This window comes from Narcine bancroftii, chromosome 14 (assembly GCF_036971445.1).
Source record: "Narcine bancroftii isolate sNarBan1 chromosome 14, sNarBan1.hap1, whole genome shotgun sequence".
In the NCBI taxonomy this organism is placed as follows: domain Eukaryota; kingdom Metazoa; phylum Chordata; class Chondrichthyes; order Torpediniformes; family Narcinidae; genus Narcine; species Narcine bancroftii.
Window position 1 is genome coordinate 28,525,133 of NC_091482.1, and position 22,857 is coordinate 28,547,989.

The following is a 22,857-nucleotide window of genomic DNA, read 5'->3' on the forward strand; positions in this document are numbered from 1 at the left end:
TAGTGTAGAAACATGATAATGACATTTCTCCTTGGAACACAACCCACCCAGTGCTTCCTGGATCCGGGGCAACTACTTTCCCCATTCTGGGTGATCCTTGTGGGTGCTGCACCCATACCCTATCAGACTTCTTAGAGTCTGGCAGGTCAACTTCATTTACATTTTGGTGTGCCAATGTGACCAAATGTCTAGAAAGTGAGAACCCCCCCCCCCCCCCCACCCCACCACCATCATGTTGGGCATGAATTAAGATAGTCCACCACTTCTGGAGTATGGCATGTTCTGAGATTTGATAAAGTGTAAAAAATTTCTTGTGACACTGGGGTGGCAGAGGTCATTGTGGAGGGCTTTGAGGTGATCCACCTGTGCTATGGCACATGTCCCTCGTGACAGGGTATCTGAGCTTCCCCGGTTGATAAAGGATGTCATAATTGTTCGTGGAGAGCTCAATCCTCCTCCTCACAATTTTATCATTCTTTATCTTACCCTGCTGTTTATTGTTAAACATGAATGCCATGGCCCGTTGGTCCATGAGAAGGGTAAAACATCTGCTGGCCAGGTAGTGCCACCTGTGCCACACTGCCTCAACTATTGCCTGAGCCTCCTTTTCTATAGAGGAGTGTTGGACTTCAGGGTCCTGGAAGGTGCAGGAGAAAAAGGCAAAGGGGCGGCCTTTTTGATTAAATTGGATGCATCGCTTTCCACCTAGAAGGTGGCAGATTCATCCACCACATACATTGCGGCTTTTGTGATGTCCTCCTTTATGCAGCAGAAGGGTGTCTGTGCTTCATTTGTAAGGAGAAAGGAGGGGGACGATAAGGGCTTTATTCACATATTTTAGAACCCACTGGGTGTAATAAGAAAGGAACCCCAGGCACCATTTCCGGGTCTTGAGGCTGTGAGGAAGTGGGAGGTCTAACAGAGTCCGCATGCGATCAGGCTCATCATCCAAGGATCGCCAGTCAGGTGGTGCGGAAACCACACTCATCCTTATTATAGGTCAGATTCAGGTGTTTGGCAGTGGTGAAGAATTTCTGGAGATTCTCGAATTGGTCTTGCAGGTTGTGGCCACAGATTGTGATCTTATCCAGATATGGGAAGGTGGTATGCAGGTTGTTTTTGTCTAGCATCTGGTTCATTTCCCGTTGGAAGACGGAAATGCCATTGGTGACACCGAAGAGGGCCCTGAGGAAGTAGTAAAGGCAGACGTCCACCTTGAAAGCTATGTACCGATGATCCTCAGGACAGATGGGGAGTTGGTGGTAGGTGGATTTAATTTTTATCATGGACAACACACGATACTGGGTGATTTGGTTAACCGTATCCACAATGCGAGGGAGGGGATACACATCCAGCTGTATGTAGCAATTAATGGTTTGACTATAGTCCATCTCCATTCTGCATTTATCCCCGCTCCTGATCACCACTACCTGAGCTCTCCAGGAAATGGTGCTGGTCTCGATAATCACCTCATCCAAAAGTCGTCATACATCTGCTTTTATAACCACCTTGTCCTCCTCACAGTATCACCTGGTTTTTGTGGCTACATGAACAGCAGTGGGGGGTTGATGTGGAGGGTAGAGTGACTGCCCGTCAGTTGGGCCATCGGGGGAGGGGAGGACAGAGGGGCCAGTTAAGGAACTTCCGGTTGCTGACTGTGAAGAGTGAGAGAGGGCCATCATATTGCATAGTGACACTCTTTAAGTGGTACTGGAAGTTTAGCCACAACAGCACCTCTGCACTGAGCTGCGGCATAACGAGCAGCTTAAAGTCTCTGTATGTCGTGCCCTACACAGTCAGCATCACCGTAGTGTAGCTGAGGATTTCTGAGGAGTGAGACTTTGAGGTTAGGGTGACTTTGCAGGTGACCAGTTTTCCCTCAATGGAGTAATGTTAGACCGTGTCTGGATGAATTAACTCTCGGTCCTTCCGCTATCAAAAAGGCATTTAGTCACCTGGTAGTTGATGGAGATGTCCATCATGGAGCGGGCAAATTGGTGAGGGCTGTTCTGGGACAGCACTACCAAAGCCAGGGTCGGTCCGTGGTTCAACCTACACGGAGTCTCCGTCAAGGGGCATTATGGCAAATGGAATACATGTAGAAAGAGGAATGAAGAATTATCAGTTGGTTAAAATGATATTAAATCAAAATCCTTTAATTTGCTTTATGGCTAATAATCGCTATTTTGATGTTTGGTATAATTGTGCAATAAAAAAAAAGGGATTTTTTTTGACTTTTGACCAATTGAAAGATAAGTATAATATACCATATAATATTATTTTTCTTATTATCAACTTAAATTATATTTTAAAAAGAAAATTAGGGAGGAATTTTAAATGACCAGAACAAAGTCCATTTGAATATCTAATAACAGATATGTTTATTGAAAGATTTATTACTAATATGTATATCAAATTAAAGAGACTATTCAGAAAAAGCATTTATTCAAATCTAAATCCAGATGGTAAAAAGATTTAATATACAAATTCAAGATGAAGTATGGTCAAAATTATGCGATGTAAGTGTAACTAATACAATGAATGTTAGATATCAAATGGTACAATTTAATTTTTTACATCAGTTATACTCCATACAAATTATATGCACTTCATTTGAATTGTTCTGATCAATGTTTTAGATGTTATAAAAAAAATAGGATCTTATATTTCCTGCAAGCAGTCTGGCATGTGAAAAGGTAAATAAGTTTTGGAAGGATATAACTATTTTATTGGGATGAGTTTTGAAGACACAAATTTTGAAAGATTCCAGAATTTTATTGGGAGATATTTCCCAATTAAAGTTAGATTTTTAAGTATAGCAACATCAAAGAAATCTATAGCTGTAACATGGAAATCTGGTGATATTGTGGGGTTGAATGGATGATGAATGGAACTATTCAATTGTATATCATTAGAGAGAATAATGTATAATTTATGAAATCAACCAAAAATATTTGTTAAGATTTGGAAACCCTACATTGATTTTATTGCTATGGTTTTGCTTGCAATGTCTATCATGCCCCCATCCAACCCGCCCTAATTAGTTATGGTTTAAGATTGTTATGTAAACTGCAATTAATTCATTAAATGTATTACTTTATTAAACAGGCTTTTTCTTTTTTCCTACTTTTTTGTGGAGGGAGGGGTGGGTGGGGGGGGGAGAAAATATATGAAAACTGCATTACTTATGTGTCATAGATTTTATTATTCTTATGGATAAATACTGTATAAGTTTTGATGCAAATGGAAAATAATTTTTTTTAAAGGGGCATTATGGCGGCGCTCATGGCGTGGATCTCCCCAGTACTTGTCAATGTCCAAGATAGCAGCCCCATGTTGCGGCATGGTCATCTCTGGAAGATACTGGCATCCAAGATAGTAGATGCCATGCCGTGCACGTGGTGGTGCTGGGGCTGGAGGGCTGTAATCAGCGTACTCTTGAATAGTGGCCCTTCTTCCTGCACTTGGAGCACATCATAACTCTTGCCAGGCAGTGTTTTCGGGAGTGTTTTGCCTGGCTGCAGAAGTAGCACTTTGGTGCTTCTGGGTGACAGTAGCTGTGGTGGGTTCGTTAATCAGGCGCGGTAGCGGACTGGTGGCTTGTAGGCCCACGCCCCAGGATGGTGATCCCTGTGTGGGCCCATTCACAGAGTAAACCTCTGTGTTATGGGGAACGATCTCCAGAGACTTTCCCAGATCAGTCAGTCCTTTTAAGTCTAAATCACTCTGCTCGAATAACTTCTGGTGCACGTAGTCAGACCTGATGTCTGCAACATAGGTGTCCCAGATCATGTCCTCCATATTTTGGGTGGCTGATACTATCTGGAAGTTGCACACCCATGCGAGTCCTCTCAGGGCCCGCAGGAACTCATCGCCCGATTCGCCTGGTTGCTATCTGTGGGTGGTCAGCATATGTCTGGCATACACCTCATTAAATTTCTCCCTGTATTGCCCCTTGAGAATATCCATTGCTTCCATGTACATGGTGGCATCACTGATCATTGGGAACACTTGGGGTCTGCCCCGGGAGAAGAGAAGATGCAGTCTGCCTGCATTGGTGGCCACAATGCCGGCTGAGTTTTGAAGGATGACCTCAAGACAGTGTAGCCAGAGTTCGAAACTGTCTGAGGCATCCGGTGACTGTGGATCGATCTCCAGCTTGTCGGGTTTCAGGAGTTGGGGTCCATTATTAGTGATAAAACAAAAAAATTGTGAATAAAAGTGACGCACAGTAAATAACTCGAGAGACTGAGTCTAAGTCACTGATCTATAGGTTTTTATTCAAAATGGACAGGGACCTCATCCTATGTCATGACCTGAGCTTTCTGGGCAAGAGTCAAGGTGATGGAAGCTTTATGCAAGGTCAAAAGAGGGAGGGGTCGCAGGTACAGTCACAGGATGGGGTGGAGCCAGGAAATCAGGAATACAATACAGTTCAGCAGTTCACCACAGGATGAAAATTGGAATCGCTAGAAATAAATATAAAATCTTAGGTAATATTATCATTTTAACTGCATTAGTACAACCTATTAAAGATAATGATAAAGGAGATCATCTAGAAAAAGACAATTTCACAAACTCAAATAGAGGAGAAAAATTGAGTTTATATAAATCTTTAAATCGTTTAGTAATTTTAACCCCCAATTATGTGAGATTATCTCTGACAATCTTTAATGGAACTTGAGTGTAGACAGTTACCTGCATATTAATCCGAAAAAAGGTCACTTTTATGAAGGTTGAATTTATATCCAGAGAAAGAGCAGAATTGAAGAAAGACAGATAACATAACTGGGATAGATCTTTTGGGATCTGCATACAAAGAAACATGATGAGTTACTCCATTTTTGACAATCTCTTGAACCTCATGAGTGTCTCTAAGGGCTATCGTCAGAGGTTCTAAAGCTAGATCAAATAGCAAAGGACTAAAGGTTCATCCCTGTCTAGACCCCTAAACAGCCTAAATAAGGAGGATTTGTTATTATTAACCATAGATAAGGGGGTACTATAAATTAATTTAATCCATGATATAAACCCCATAGCAAAACTAAATCTCCTTAATGTGTCAAATTAATAGTTCCATTCTATTCTGTCAAAAGCCTTTTCAGCATTGCGGGACGGGTTTTTATGGCTTCTTCCCGCATTACTCCTGTCACATGATGAGCTAGAGCATTAGGGGACATCTCTACAAGTGAAGGATGGGAGGTTGAGGCAAGACATCAGGGGTAAGTATTTTACATGGAAAATTGTGGGTGCCTGGAATGCCTTGCCAGGGATGGTGGAGGAGGCTGAAACATTGGGGGGAATTTAAGAAACTCTTAGGCAGGCAAATGAATGAAAGAAAAATAGAAGGTTATGAAGGTAAGAAGGGTTTAGATTTTTTTGGTAGGAATATGTGGGTCAGCACAACATCGTGGGGTGAAGGGACTGTACTGTGCAGCAGTACTCTATGCTCTAACTAATAGTTTACATCTATATTTGTACATTTCTGCAGACTGTAGTCACTGTCACATCAACACCTGCCTCCTGAAGAGTGTTTCTGATCTGTCAGACAGGCGTCTGGGGATTTTTCTTCATTGTGATGAGAATTCTTCTCTCATCAGCAGTGCAGGTCTTCCTTGGCCTTCCAGTCCCTTTATGATTACTGAGCTCACCAGTACACAATTTCTTCTTTACGATGTTCCAAACAGTTGATTTTTGGAGATCCTAAGGTTTGGCGATGTCTCTCACTGTTCTATTCTTGTTTTTCACCCTCATTAACTTTCATTGGCACAACTCTGGTCCTCTTGTTGAAAAGGAAAGGCAGTTACAGACTCCTAAGGTGATGAAAAGCTTAGAAGCAAGCCGAGCTCTATTATACCTGCACCAATAAACACACCTGAGCACTCATGAACACCTGTAAAGCTAAGTGTTCCAAACATTATGGTGCCCTGAAATGGGGGGACAATGTATAAAAAGTGTTGTGATTTCTACATGGTCAACCCAAAATGTACACAAATAACCTTGAATAAAATCTGGAATGTGCATTTTAATCACGTGAATTGTTTGATTACAAATTTAAAACTGTGGAGGAAAACATGTCTGTGTCCCAAATATTATGGAGGGCACCATATGGAAAAGGAACAACTCCTGGATCTGCAGAGCACATATACTGTGCACATTGGTCCCTCATTTCCACTGTAATAGACAACACTCTCCAAAACACGATTCATCTAAAAGCTCATCCAAACACTCAGAACAAAGTCAATGACCTGAATATATTGTAGCTCTGGAGCTTAACAAACCAGATTATGGACACTGAATGAAAAAAAAAAGCCTCTAAACTAGTGTGGGTAGATGCATTACCTGCACAACATGTGTCTAATTGGGAATCCAGATATGGTAAATTGCAATTCTGATTAGTAAATTAAAAATTAGAATTAAATGTTATCGTTGGTCAAGTCATCTCAACGCATTCTCACAGTTCATGCATAGAAACATAGAAACATAGAAGATAGGAGCAGGAGTAGGTCATTCGACCCTTCGAGCCTGCTCCACCATCCAACGAGATCATGGCTGATCTTAAAGTTCAGTACCCCATCCCCGCCTTCTCTCCGTAAACTTTAATACCTTTATACTGAAGAAATAGATCTAATTCCCTCTTAAATATATTTAATGAACCTGCCTCTACTGCCCTCTGTGGCAATGAATTCCACAGATTCACCACCCTCTGGGTAAAGAAATCCCTCCTCATCTCGGTCCTAAATGGTTTGCCTACTATCCTCAAACCATGGCCCCGGGTTCTGGATTTTCCCATCATTGGAAACATCCCATCTGCATCCACTCTGTCTAGTCCTGCCAGAATTTTATAGGTCTCTATGAGATCCCCTCTCAATCTTCTAAACTCCAGCGAGTACAATCCCAATTTGCGCAATCTTTCCTCATAAGTCATTCCTGCCATTCCAGGTATCAGCCTGGTGAATCGCCTCTGCACTGCCTCCATTGCAAGAACATCCTTCCTTAGATAAGGTGACCAAAACTGCACACAATACTCCAGGTGGGGTCTCACCAAGGCCCTGTACAGCTGCAGTAAGGTATCCTTGTTCCTATACTCAAACCCTCTTGATATGAAGGCCCACATACCATTTGGCTTTTTAACCGCCTGCTGTACATGCATGCTCGCCTTCAGAGACTGGTGTACAAGTACCCTTAGGTCTCTCTGCACTTCCCCATCTCTTAATCTATTGCCATTCAAATAGTAATCTGCCCTCCGGTTTGTATTACCAAAGTGGATAACCTCACATTTATCCACATTGTAGTGCATTTGCCATGTATCTGCCCAGTTCCTCAATTTATCCAAATCACACTGGAGCTTCCTGACCCCCTCTTCCGTGCACACAACCCCTCCTAGCTTAGTGTCATCTGCAAATTTGGAGATATTACATCCAATCCCCTCATCCAGATCATTAATGTAAATTGTGAACAGCTGAGGTTCCAGTAAAGATCCCTGTGGCACCCCACTGGTCACCGCCTGCCACTCAGAAAATGAGCCATTTATCCCAACTCTCTGTCTTCTACCTGCCAGCCAGTTCTCAATCCACATCAAACATTTGCCCCCAATCCCATGAGCCTTGATTTTGGAAACCAGTCGTTTATGCGGGACCTTATCGAAGGCCTTTTGGAAGTCCAGGTACACCACATCCACTGGCTCTCCCCCATCTATTTTACCTGTCACGATCTCAAAGAATTCCAATAGATTTGTCAAGCACGATTTACCTTTTGTAAATCCATGTCGACTCCGTCGATCCCTTCTCTGCTAGTCATATGCTCCGCTATTACATCCTTAATAATGGATTCCATCATTTTGCCCACTACTGATGTAAGGCTCACAGGCCGATAATTCCCCGCTTTTTCTCTACCCCCCTTTTTAAATAGTGGGGTAACATTAGCTACCCTCCAATCCATGGGTACTGATCCTGAGTCTATCGAGTTCTGGAAAATAATTCTTAAAGCATCTGCTATCTGAATGGCCATTTCCTTAAGTACCCTAGGATGTAGATTATCAGGCCCTTGGGATTTATCTGCCTTCAATCCCATCAATTTCCCCAAGACCATGTCCTTAGAGATACTGATTTCTTTCAGTTCCTCCCTTGCATTAGTCTCTGTTACCCAACATCCTTGGGAGGTTATTTGTATCCTCTCTTGTAAAAACAGAACTAAAGTAAGAATTTAATTGTTCTACCATTTCCTTATTCCCCATTATATATTCCCCTGATTCCAACTGCAAGGGACCTACTCTGGATTTCACCAGTCTTTTCCTCTTGACATATTTATAAAAGCTTTTGCAGTCGGTTTTTATATTTGCCGCAAGCTTACTTTCGTAATTTATTTTTGCTCTCTTGATTAATCCCTTTGTCCTCCTTTGGTGCATCTTGAACTGCTCCCAGTCTTCGGTTGTGGTACTTTTTTTGGCCAATTGATATGCTCTCTCTTTGGACCTAATGCTATCTCTAATTTCCCTTGTTATCCCCGGTTGAGTCACCTTTTTTGGTTTATTATTTATGCCAAACCGGTATAAACGATTTTTGCAATTTCTCCATTAGATCTGTGAATGTTTTCCATTGTCTATCCACAGTCAACTCCCTCATAAGCACCACCCAATCAATCTTACTCAACTCCCGTCTCATACCATCATAATTCTTTTATTTAAATTCAGGACCTTAGTCTCGGTTTTAATTTCATCACTCTCCATGTCGAGTGAGAATTCTATCATATTGTGATCGTTCCTACCCAAAGGGCCTCGTACAACAAGATTGTTGATGAGCCCCTTACCATTGCATAATACCCAATCTAAAATGGCCTGCTCCCGAGTTGGTTCCTCGACATATTGGTCTAGATAACCATCCCGTAAACATTCAAGGAATTCCTCCTCCTCAGTATTTTTACCAATTTGACTAGTCCAATCTATATACAAATTAAAGTCTCCCATGATGACAGCTGTTCCCTTATTGCACGCTTTTCTAATTTCTCTTTTAATGCCTTCCCTCACCTCTACACTACTATTTGGAGGCCTATATACCACCCCCACTAACGTTTTCAGCTTCAAATCTTTAGAATTAATAGCAAAAAAGGTAGGATGAGTGTCTGAATGGTTCTTGGTGTGATATTTCTCTCCTTGGTCAATCTATGGTAGTAGATATCTGATGTGCAGAACATATGGTTAAATCTCTAGAAATATGCACCCAAGAAGGCTGTGGTTGCTGGATCACGAGAGATAGTTAATGAAGTTCACAGAATTGATGGCAATGGGGAACTGGCACAGAAGAGGAGTTGAGGCCTGGACAAGTGGTATTAAGTGACCCAGGGAGTCTCAAGGGGTCATAGATGATTTCCTTTTTTTTATTAAGCATATCTTTGAGCTGCTAGGGGAACCCAATTGTTCAGGCATAATCCATGGGTAGAAATGGTCAGTCAACGTTTTGAGTGTGGGATTCTTTACCAAAACCAGACTTCCAGAGCACTCAATGTTCATCTCCATGTATATCCTGGGATCAGAGGCTCCTGTGTTATACAGATGCATGGGGTGCAGTCCATTAAGGGATGGTCAATCATCATCACGGCCATTCTGAGATTAGCATGTGATGGAGTGATCTTCTGACAGCACAGGAAGAATGTGTCAGGGAGAGGCCCTCTCACTAGCCCTTTTCACACTGGCTAACCTGTAAACTGGCCATTCAATGAATTGGTTAAAGAAGCCATTTTTGCCATTCACACTGGACCACTGTCAACAGGTTCTCTAGATCCTTTCATGCTCACAACCAGGCATCCCTGGGGAGAGGGGTGCCTATCCTCCAACATTGATGCATTGAGTAATAGCAGACCTACCCTCCCAGAATTCTGTGCAGCAGAAATTCTCCTCCATGAGCACTCCCTTGCTCTGCTACATGGAATTCTGGGAGATTGGTCTCTGGATTGAAAGACAATTTTGGAGGGTTCCAAGGCAAAGAAGGAGAAAATGCACCATTTTTTCTGGAGCTGACCCAATTCTCTTTGACAGTTTTGCTTTCTAAATGAAGAACCTCTTGATTTTCTTCCTGGTTGCTTCATCCCAGTACATCAGGAAGTCTCTCTCTCTTTCTTACAGAAATATCTATCTATCTATCTATCTATCTATCTATCTATCTATCTATCTATCTAACTATCTATCCTTGATTGTTGTATGTATCCACTTGATGTCCTATGTGTTCTATGCAGCACATAGACAAGACAGGCAAAACGGATAACCATGTCTGACTCCTGACAGTTGAGGAAGGTATCTGCTTTCCCATCCACTGAATTGAACAGCACTATGATGTTCATTTAGAGCTGCTGGATTCAGTTCCAGATTCTCTCAACTAAACCCATTTTGAAGAACACATTCATCATGCATGTGAATGATATCTTATTAAAGGCCTTCTCCTAGTCCAAGCTGATCAGGCAGGAGTGCTCCCCCCAAACACCCTCCCACCCTGTCCTGTCTGTAAGCAATGGCATTGCTGAGCAGAGAGAGAGGCAGTCAGAGATTTCCTGCTTGCAATCACTCAGGGTGGCTCATAATTCCAGAGCAGATTTGATCTGATTGCTGATGACCCAACATGATCTTGTTTTATCCACACTCTACAATGATATGGGTCTCCAGTTCCTGATCTTCTCCCCCTTCTGCTTGTAGATTTGGGTGATGATCCCCTTCCTTCTGACATGTTGCCAGGAATGTACACTTTTCAAACACTTAGGCCCATCCAGTTCTGTAAGCACTGAGTACAGCTCAACCAGTAAACTAGTTTCTTGGGGTTTTACTCCACTTAAGGGCCTGGCTGGAGCCTGTCATCTCGTCCAGAGTCAATGGCTTTCTCTGGTCTGTCATCTAAGACTCTGCAATAAAGGACAGGAAGTTCCCGGAGGCAGTGCTGCCTGTGACCTTTCAGTCATCCTTACTGACAGAGAAAGATTTTTAGATCCTCAATATGTCTATCTGAGAGGATGCTGTTGAATTGACTTCTTTCTGATGTCTATGGATCACAGAGCTCCCCCTGTGAACCCGTCAGATGAACACATCTTATCCTCTTCCACAGATTGGTGTCTGGATTGAACGACAATCTTGGAGGGTTCCAAGGCAAAGAAGAAGAAAATGCACCATTTTTTTCTGGAGCTGACCCAATTCCCTTTGACAGTTTTGCTTTCTAAACGAAGAACCTCTTGATGTTCTTCTTGGTTGCTTCATTCCAGTACATCAGGAAGTCAACGCAGGGCCTCGCAGTTCTCCAGCGTCCTCTCTTTGTTCCTTAGTGTTCTCTGGAGTCAGCAGCCTTATATTCAACGTCCATATCCCACCTCCCCCTGTAGATGACAGTTGTCCTAAAGAAGCAGTAGTCAGGAAAGAATACCAACGTGACATTAGTGCTTCTGATGTGACAGCCTTCAACACAAAATGGAAGTCAAGCAAAGGGCATTCTTGTTTTCTCCTTTTCTTCAGTTACATGACCAACATACTGCACACTGCAGCACTGGTATCTCTCCTCCTTACATCCTTTTACAACAGCTCAGTTCTCACCATCGAGTTTTAAAATTTCAGTGGAGATACCATCTTCCCCTGAAGCCTTAATATTTTTGAATTTTGGACAGGGTCTTCTCGAATTCTTACTGGTCAAAAGTGGTAGCAAGGCTTGGAATGGAGTCAATGCACCTGAAGAGGTCTTCAAATAGTTTAATCTTGTAGGCATTGACTATCTCTCAATATTTAATGAGTTAAACTTACTCCTAGGGTAGATGATAGTGTGGGATATTGGATGGTTGGGTCATGCTGGGTTATTTCACAGTGAATAGGGGAGTCCACCTGCAAATTGTAGGAACAACACCTCATCTTCTGATTGGGCACCTTCCAACCAGATGGCATTAATATCGACTTCTCTGGCTTTCGTTAAACCCTCCCCTTTATTCCTACCCCCAGCTCTAAGTCTGCCTTCTCTGTCTCCTTTTGTACAAACAAAATCAATTCTCACCTCTCCCCTTATCATATCGAATTAACACCTTTTCCCCCCAAAACATCTGCAATTTGGCTTTGTGTCTTCTGGACATGAAAGACTAGCTGAGTTCCTTCAGCATTTCGGGTGTGTTTTCATGACATAGCACTGAAGAACCATAGCATGGGCATCACTGAGTTGCTAAGTGCCCTCACTCCCTCAATCATTGGATTTTCTGCTGGACATCAACCTCCATGTGCATATAGGTCTCCTAGAATAAAATGGAGCTTTCAATCCAAGACGCCTTGCATGTGTAGTTGATAATCCAAGACCTGCTTCATCAGTGAAAGAGTCTGGCACTTCCACATTAGCTGCACTAGCCACCTCACAACACACATATCTAGAGGACTGGACTGGAAGCAAGTCCCTGTCTTTCCTGAAGAACAGTCAAGATGACTGTGGTGCCAGTAGATGAAGTTCCACACTAGCTGTGTGGGAAACCAGACTAAATGTTATTAAAAATAATTGACCATTGTTTATTCTGTGAGTGTACAGGAACCTTGATGAAACATTTGTATGAGACCCTCCCTTCCTTTCACCTCCTATATGCTATGAGGATCCTATGAATCTATACGACTCAGGATCAATCCACTTGTGGTGTGATGACACACGTCACCTGCTGGTTAACCATGTCACCTATTCTGCTTGACTGAAGTATCAAAGATTTTAAAGTAAAATCTCACCAGCTGTGCCTTCTCCTTGAAACTGACACAGTTACCCCAGTCCACCACACCACTCCTTGTCTTCAGTTCCTGTCCCTGCACCTGGTGATATCTGCACCATCTGTTTCACACTATTTTCAACATAGAACCGTGTCATCATTCTGAATCTTATTCCTGGTAGCCAAACGCTATTTCAATGGGATGCAAATAGAAGAATCATTTCATATGCACAAAGACTCCTGTGTAAGACAGGAAAAGCACATTATAAACATCCCAACACCTGCTCTTTAATCAGACTGATCTCATCACATATTGACATCAAATGCTGCGTGTAAACAAACAAGTCCCTCATCAGTCATTTTAAGGACTTTTAGTTGATTCAATTATCTTGATGATTAGCATTTCTAAAGTCTCTGGGATAAAACTGCAGATCTGGAGCTTTTATTTTATGTAAACATTGTCAACATTATTGTTCCTTGGACAATGAAAAACCATAGAGGACCACAGAAGGGATAAATACAAGAACAAAAGAGTCGAAGAAGCAAGAGTAAAGGCCAACAGCCCTTTGAGATCCCTCCACCATTCAATACGATCATGACTGTATTGCTACTTCAACGATACTTCCTATGGATGGTGCATGACATGCTGTTGCATACTGCACTTTAACCCCAGAATCTGCAGATTTCTTCTTTACCTTCAGCAGATTTCCTCCCTCTTTTCATTCCTTTTTGATAGCCCAAATGTCTGTCGAGTCAAGTTTATTGTCATCTAATTGTACAAGCACAATTTGATGAACCAGTGTTCTCTGGTCCTTGGTGCAAAACACACAGACGCGCAACCAGACATAGCACATATGCAAACAAGCAATACATATGCAGGACTAGTATTCATACATATACAAATAAATAAATAAATAAACATTTTGTAGTCTCACTCTATTTAAAACTATGTCTTCATTCTTCCTTCTGAAATGGTTAATCTCATATTATCCCACATTAGACTCCATCTGCCCACTGCCTGCCCACTCTTTTAACCCTTTGAAGGGTCTTTGGATCCTCACACATTGATAACCCTTCAGAAAATGACTCCCTTATCCCAATCCCTTGTTTATTCTTGGCTGGTTACTCCCACATCGATTTCAATATATTAATTCCAAACAACGTATTCTAACCTTAAGCAATAATCTTTGAAGAGGAATCTCATTGAACGCCTTCTGGAAATCCAGATATATTGTACATACGGTTCCCTCTAATTTATCTAGTTTGTCATATCCCAATTGAACCCTATTTAGATTTATCAAAAACAATTTTCCTCTGAGAAAATAGTGTGTATTTTGATTATTTTCTACATGCATTCAAGTCTACAAAAATAGAAGTAGCAATAACAGAATAGTTATAGTTAAACCCACAGATCAATCAATCTCTCTTCCCCTTCCCCTCTCTATTTCTCTCACACCATAGCTTATATATCCAGAGGATTTTGGTTTCCTCATGCTGGGATCTTACACTTGGGATCCATTTGTAGACAATACAACCATACAACCTTTATAGTAGGTGCACTTGACCACTCTTTCCACTTGACCACTCTTTCCACAATACAGAAATGAACGATGAATCATACAAAGGTGAGGGGCAGATGGTGACAACAAACTGATAGAGACTTGGCATGGACATTTCTTATAGGAAGCATGAAAATGAGTAAAATGGTGAAGGGTGAATCCTCTTGGGATGTTTGAACAACTATGCAGTAAATGTTTCCTAGATAAAAAAAAACCTGACCTGAGGAAAATCTGAAGAGAATCACATTGCAATGTGGATGTTACCATATTTACCATATTTACCGTATATATTAGTATAATCGACAAATATATTGAACCAATTTTTCAAGTCATATTTAGGGGGGGTCAACTTGGCTTCGCGGATGAAGATTTATGGAGGGGTAAAGTCCACGTCAGCTGCAGGCTCATTTGTGGCTGACAAGTCCGATGCGGGACAAGCAGACACGGTTGCAGCGGTTGCAAGGGAAAATTGGTTGGTTGGGGTTGGGTGTTGGGTTTTTCCTCCTTTGTCTTTTGACAGTGAGGTGGGCTCTGCGGTCTTCTTCAAAGGAGGTTGCTGCCCGCCGAACTGTGAGGCGCCAAGATGCACGGTTTGAGGTGATATCAGCCCACTGATATTAATGATTATATATATGGTATGTAGAAGGTTAGTTACAGGCACAGTTCATATTTTACAGCAGTTTTAGTGAAGGGTCTTCGGAATTAAATGTAATTCTGGCTCGTGAAAGCAATTTAATCTGGAGCAGCTGAGAAATCTTAATATTCTCAGCTAGATTACTTACCAAGCAGTACACAGTGTGTACAAAAACCCTTTCAACAGGCACTATTTGCATGAAAACTGGGTGAGCAACACAAGTGATCCATCATGGGTAGCTTATTCTGCATGTCTGGGGTTTTTAATTTTGTGGGTTGTGGGGTAATGAATGTCAAGGGCCGTGGAGATGGTGGTGTTCCAATGCAACAATGTGCAGGATGTCCTTGTGAACAATTCAGAGTACTACTGAAACCTACAGGTCCTTCCTTTGCATCACCGCATGTATATCCAATGTCCTGCTGTCCACTTTCTTCCTCTTTGGGATCCAATATGCTGGTTCGGGTCACTGGTGCCAATGACCTATAAACCAGCTGCTTAATACCACAAATCTCTTGGACATTGATTTTCTTCATGCAGTGCCCTCGTGATTAACTGGCAGTGGGTAACAGCCATAATAAAAAAAAATCTCTTCCCTTACTCATTCCTTCCTGCTGTGCTCACTACTGCAAGGCTGCCAGCTCGCCATAGGCTTCATTTCCAATCTTAAATAAGCAAGATTGCTGTGATGGCAAATGTTCATGTGCCCTGAGGTAGGCCAGAATATTATTCTTGCCTGGATCAGGTCTGCGAGTTCCTCCCCACTTTTAGAGTGAAGCACATGATACAGACTGACACTTCAGTTCTGTATTGAAGAACATGTCACCTTATGGAAACATAAAGTTTCACAAAGGGACTGACAACACTCATTGATGAGCCCCCCCCCCCACCCCATTAATGCAGCTTCATCGGACTCCACGCTTGACGTAAATTACTGGAAGGGTGGAAATTTCCTTCAGTTAAGTACTGGGAAGAATATTCCTCTGCTTTCAGTTCCCACCATAAATATCACCACCCAGGTCACCAATTCCATCCCTAGCAACTACTGGACACTGAACCATGTCAGCTGGTGTATTGCTGTGGTATTTGACCCAGGTGTGAAACTTCCAATTGTATTTCCACTCCATCATAAAGATTCTTTAGTTCCACCTTGTACCTCACTCCACTCCGTCCTCACTCACCTCTGCTTGTCTGAGAACCCTCATCCATGCCTTTGCTACCCAGGAATATTCCAGAGAGAGATAGGATGTCAATGTAGCTAAAGTGAAAGGACGTGAAAGATTGGATCGGATAGACATAATGAAAAAGTAAGTATTAATTGGTTTAATATTTCTGAAGACAAATAACTTGCCAACCTGAGATGAATGTATTTCAGGCTATTGAAAGAAACGAGGGAGGAAATTGTGAAGGCTCTGTCATTTTTCAATCCTCCTCAGTTAGAAAAGCGGTTGACTGCTAACGTTTTATGTTTCTAAAGAGGTGTAGACAGAGATAAAATAATTACAGGTCGGCTGGTTTAACTGAAGGGAGGCAAATTACGAACTTCCACTGAGAAATGCATTGAATTTGTTTAGGGACAAATTTGATTGGCCTGCATGACATTTTTGAGGTAACAAGGAGAGTCAATGAAGTGTCAGTGTTGCTTCAAGGTGACTGTCATGAATTTAAGCAAAGCTGACGCTGCCTCAGGTGACGCGCTGATCAAAGCAATAACTACCCATGGGATTTGAGGGAGAGGAGGAAAGTGGAGGTAAAACTGACTGAGTGGCAGCAAGCAAAGGGTGAGAGCTAAATGGGTATGCCTGTGACTGAAAGGCTGTATCTGTGAGGGCTCGGTACTTGGTCTGAGGGCTTGGTACTTAGTCCCTTGCCTCTTGTAATACATTAATGAGTTAAGAGGCATTAAAAATATTCATAGAGGAGGGCAGATGGTCTGGTCATCTGGGGGAACAATAGCAAATGGAATTTAGTGTGATACACCAATGCAAGAGGATTTACAAAGAATACTGGGATACTGGATGCCATAAACAAGGCCAGATTATTAATATACAGATCTGTAAAGGTGAGAGGTCAATACATTTGTTAAAGGGCCGTTCCTGATGTCATCTATTATTAGCTGAGGTATGAAAATAAGAACAGAAATGTTATGAGCATTTTGTTCCAGAGGGTTAGTAAGGGCCTAGAACTCAGTGTCTGAAAAGGGGATGAAGGCAGAAACTATCATCATATTTAAACAGCACTTGGATGTGTGTACTTGTGTACATGACTAACAGGATTTTGAACCAACAAACTGAAGTTGAGTTAAGACTGGCAGTAGAGAACAGCGTAAAGGATGGCACGGTTAGCCTAGAGGGTGGCACGGTGAGCGTAGCAGTTACTGTGACACAGTTACAGCACCTAAGATTGGAGTTCGAATGTGGTGCTGTCTGTAAGGAGTCGTACGACTCCCCGCACCCCCCCCCCCACCCCGCCATGTCTGCTTGGGTTTCCTCCATGTGCTGTGGTTTCAGGGTTGTAGGTCAATTGGGTGGAATTAGGAAGCATGGGGATTGTGAGCCGAATGGGACTGGAACTGTGCTGCATGCCTAAAAAAACTGGGTTCTTTTCCAACCAGCAAAAATTGACATTTTGTCTTTCTGATACCTTACACCGAACTAACCTCTTCTGCATATTTATCAAGATACCATATTTACTTCAACTTTTTATTTATCAACCCCTCCATGAGTGAACCAGCCTAAAACTATACCCTTTTTCCCCCAATCATCCATTGCCTGATTCCTCCCTACTTCAGTAAACTCCTCAAAACCTACAAACTTTGCCTCACAATCCCTCAGTTTTACACAAGCTCAGTTTTAATTGATCAATTATTATTAGCAATCAGATGTCAAGATTATAAAATCTGAAATTTTCTCTCTAAACTCACTGATCCATTTTGCAACTGACATTGAAGATCATTCAAAAAGCTGGCATCCTTGTCTGAGCTTTTGACCTTTTCTCAGAGAAGGTCAGAGAGGATCACTGGAGAGAGGATAACTGAAGAGAGGATCACTGGAGAGAGGATCACTGGAGCCAGACAGGATCACTGGAGAGAGGATCACTGGAGCCAGAGAAGATCACTGGAGAGAAGATCACTGGAGAGAGGATCACTGGAGCCAGAGAAGATCATTGGAGAGAGGATCACTGGAGAGAGGATCACTGGAGTGTCCCTCCCCCACCATCGACATGATTGACTGGGTTCGTGGTCTGAAAATGGTGCGCAAAGAACGAGCTTTGACACCCAGGACTGGGTGGCCAGGCACAATTCCAATGCTATCTACATTTCCGATGACACCACAGTTGTCGGCAGAATCACAAACGGCAATGAGGAAGTGTACAGGAGGGAGATAAATCAGCTCGTTGAATGAGTAACAACAACCTTAAGCTCAATGTCAGCAAAACCAAGGAGATGATTGTGGACTTCAGGGTCTCAGTAGTGGAGAGGGTCAAGAACTTCAAATTCCTCAGTGTCAACATCTCCGAGGAACTGGCTTTGAGCCTCCATGGTGATGCAATCGCGAAGAAGGCTCATCAGTGGCTGTACTTTGAGAGGTGTCTGAGGCAGTTCAGTATGTCACTGAAGACTCTCGTAAACTTCTACAGGTATACTTGGAGAGCATTCTGGCTGGTTGCATCACTGGCTGGTATGGAGGTGCCAACTCCCAGGACAAGAATAAACTTGTCTTGCAACATCACAGGCACCAGACTTCACTCCATCGTGAACATCTACATGAGACAGTGTCTTAAAAAAGCAGCCTCTATCCTCAAAGACCCCTCACTATCCAGGCCATGCCCTCTTCACTCTATGACCATCGGGGAAAAGGTACAGGAGCCTCAAGACGAGTACTCAGCGGCACAAGGACAGCTTCTTCCCTTGCTGCCGTCAGATTCCTGAATGATCAATGAACCAAAGGCACTGCCTGACTTTTCGTGCACTATTATTTTTATTATTATTTTCTTTTTTTATATAGTAATGTTGTAAGCTGGTTATAACATGAATGTTTTTTCTACAGCGCTGCCACAAAATACTGAATTTCATGACTTGTTCAAGTCAATAAATCCTGATTCTGATTCAGATCTGATTCTGATTTTGATTCTGAAAGCATTGAGGGGCCCTTCCACCCCACTCACGGCATCTTTCAGCTACTCCCATTGGGGAAGAGATACAGGAGTATCAGAGCCGGCACCACCAGGTTGAGGAACAGCTTCTAACCATGGGCAGTGAGAATGCTGAATGGCTGAAGGAACTGCTCACACTAACTATCTCAATTGTACAAATCAATATTTATTATTTATTTATATAGATAAAATACTTGCCGTGCATATGTACTGTTTGTCTGTATGTGTGCTATGTCTGGTTGTGTGTCTACATGTTTTTGCACCGAGGACCGGAGAACGCTGTTTTGTTAGGTAGTACTTACATAATCAGATGACAATAAACTTGACTCTCCTTATCCCTCCTTCTTTGCTTGATCATCTTTTGGGTGGAAAGCCTTAGATAAGTCATTACATTAAAGCAGGTATACTGTATAAATGTAAATTGCTGTTGTATTATTGAGACATTAAACTGAGGTTCTGCCTGTTCAGCTATTTTAATAATTCTGCCATCAGCGGAATAGTTCTACTATCTGGTCAAGACCAACAGCCCGGGATTTACCAGACTGCTGGGAATTTGCTGCGCACTGATTTTTTGGTTTGTTCTCCTGCCGCACAATACTGACTAGACCTTTTAAAGGTACTTCAGCGGAAGTATTTTGAGACGCCCTAATATTGCGGGAGATGTTATTGAAACGACACTTTCGTCAGCGTCAAAAGGCAATTACAGGTCGAGTCGCTGGCATCCGTGGATCTGAAAACCAAAAAGAACCAAAAAGTGAAAAAAAATTAGCAACGTCATGAGGTCACAAGTTGAAAGAAATTCACCTCCTGACTGGCCCGTGTGGGGCTCTGTTGGCGCCATTTAATAGCACAGAGCTCTTGTGTACAAAGATAAAGGAGGAGATTTTCTAGTGTTTGGTGCTGCATTTATACTCATTTGTATGCAGAGATCAAGTTTTCTTTGGTAAGGACTAAACATTGTTTCGAGTAGAATTTTCCACTTGTGCCGTCACTTCGGTGATCTAAAAGCCTGGCGTTGTTTGTTGGTGTTGTTTAATTGCTGATTCTACTGGGCAGCTTCGCTCCATTGTTCCAAAAACCGAAAAATATCTGGTCCCAAGTGTTTCAGATATGGAGTAATGTATTGTACTATGCCTAGATTAGAAAGAATATGTTCCATGAAAGGCAATGTGATGATGCGTCTGTTCCTTGACCATTTTAAGATCTCAGTATCATTGCTTGCATTAAAAATAAAATTTTATTCAGACCATGTTCCGACAGGATGAAAAAAATTGTACTTGTTCACTCAACCTAAGTATATAAATCAGCACAATGCAGAGGTCATATTTTGACAGTAACTCAAATAAATATTCATCTCTATGTCCTCTTAAGTGTTGAAAGGCTGTACCACATCAACATAAGCAGTGATCATAATCTCACAAGTAACACATGCTCTAGGCACTTCTGTGGAATGTGTTTTCAATGTTGTACATATCTACGAAAACAGCCAAGGGTGTGGAACTTGTCTGATGGCACTGCATAGTAGCTGATGTTATGAGTGCTTCTCGTAACTTTCCCCTTTGAGGTTCATCATGTGTTCACACTTAGCTCCACATTCACATACACAATTAAGCACAGAAAATATTCTAATTTTCAGACTGAAAATAAAGAATCCTGCAGATGTACAGAGCCCTGGTGAGACCTCACCTGGAATATTGAGTCCAGTTCTGGTCCCCAAATTTGAGGAAGGACATACTCGCTATAAAGGGATTGCAGTGCAGATTTACAAGGTTTATTTCTGGGATGGCAGGACTGACATACGCTGAAAGGTTAGAAAGACGGGGCTTATAAGCAATGGAGTTTAGAAGGATGAAGGGAGACATGATTGAGGTATATAAGATTATCAAGGGGTTAGACAGGGTGAATTCGGTTTACATGTTCCCAATGCTGGGGGAGACTAGGACTAGTTTAAGAATACAGGGAAGGCCCTTTAGGATGGAGATGAGGAATTTTTTTATTTTTACTCAGAGAAGTGTGGATCTGTGGAATGCTTTGCCGTGGAGGGTGGTATGGGCAGATTCGCTGGATATGTTCAAAAGGGAGTTAGATAAGGCTCTTGCGGGCAGGGGAGTTAAGGGTTATGGGGTAAGGTAGGGAACAGATACTGATAGTGAATGATCAGCCATGATCTGAAAAATGGCGGTGCTGGCTCGATGGTCCAATCGGCCTACTCCAGCATCGACTGTCTCTTGTCTATATATTGTGTCTAATGAACCTTATCTCCATGGTTAGCCAGGTTTTACCCTATCAGAGCCTTCCTTCTCTTACAAATCTCCCTGCAGCTTTACAAGCTCCTTTCTGAGTTCTGATGAAGGGCTTCCAACCGGCTGCTGTTGGTTCTGTACAGGCTTTAAATGGCTCATTAAAGGAGCTGACAGGGGTTTATTTTATAAATAGTGCAACCACGGTGTCTAGCCCAAGATGGCGGTACCTATGATTGGCAGCAGCCATGAGGGGTTTCAAACTCCAGGGAGCAGGACTGATGTAGGGCACCTGAAAATGGGGAGACCTCACACTGTTTGAGGAGTAGCAGAGGAGTTGACCCATGGGATGGTGACCACTTCTGTTGGGCCAGCGAAACCTCGGAGACTGAGGAATACCCAAGCGGTGGGGCTGTTGATGACTCGAGGCAAGTAGCCCACGCAGGCTGCAGGCGGCTGCAGTCAAAGGACTCGCATCAGGCAGTGGACTGCTGGAGACTTGCTCGAGACTGGCTGGAGGGGTAACAGGCGTTGGAACTAAGAGGGCTCTGAGGGCTTCCTTATCTTATCAGAGATTTGGATCTAGAGCCTGGGTTGCCAATGGTTCGGATTGAAGGCTGTGTGGCTGCGGAGGCTGTCGGAGCACTGGAGGTGAATCCATGGATGATTAGTGACTCTGGGAGGATTTTCTTTTGCTTCTCTTTCTCTGTCCGCAAGGAGCACCAGGCAATATATCCTGATGGCGAATCTTTGCCCTACTGTAGACAAAAGGAAATGTAATATCAGATTTTCTTTTATTACATGACAATGAAAGAATCTTGAGATTTGTGTCTTGAAATTGGCAGAACCAATGAGTGTTTCTTGCATTTTTTTTAGGTTTTATCCCATTTACCATCTGCCTTGGTTGGACGATAACCTTCCAGACGAGCATGGATCACAGTTTATGAGTGAGAGTCAGTGATGCCACATTGTCAAGCGTGTTATCTCTTGAATGAAGCTTTACAATGATTTGCCCTCTTAGATAGAGGTGGGTGATCTTGTGGCTCTTTGAGGAACAACCGTGTGTCCTGTGTTTATGAAGGACTGTGAGGAAATTTGTCTTGCATCCTAGGTGACAGAGCAGGTAGAAGTTGCTTTGCAACATGGTGGGATTTTGGATGTGAATCAATGTAAGTCAGCTGTAGCTTTAAATCAGATTCACCAGATTTCAAACTCCATCTGGATCACCTTGTATGAGGGAACTCCAGATTATAATTTTTTTAAAATATTGATCCACTTTTTGTTCTAGCCCAAAAGCTTGACAGCACAGAAAAAGGTCCTCAATTCATCCAAACCAGCCAGGTTGCCAAGTCCCATTGGTCTGCATTTGTCCCATATCCCTGTGAACCTTCTCTAATCATGTACATGTCTAAATTACTTTTATTGTAGCCAACTCTACCACTTCAGCTGGCAGCCCATTCCACAAACATACCAACCCCCCCCTCCACTGTGCATTATGGCCTCCACAAGGCTCGCTTGAAATCTTTCCCCTCTCACTTTAACTTCCAGTTAAACGCCCCTGCTATGTGAACAATAC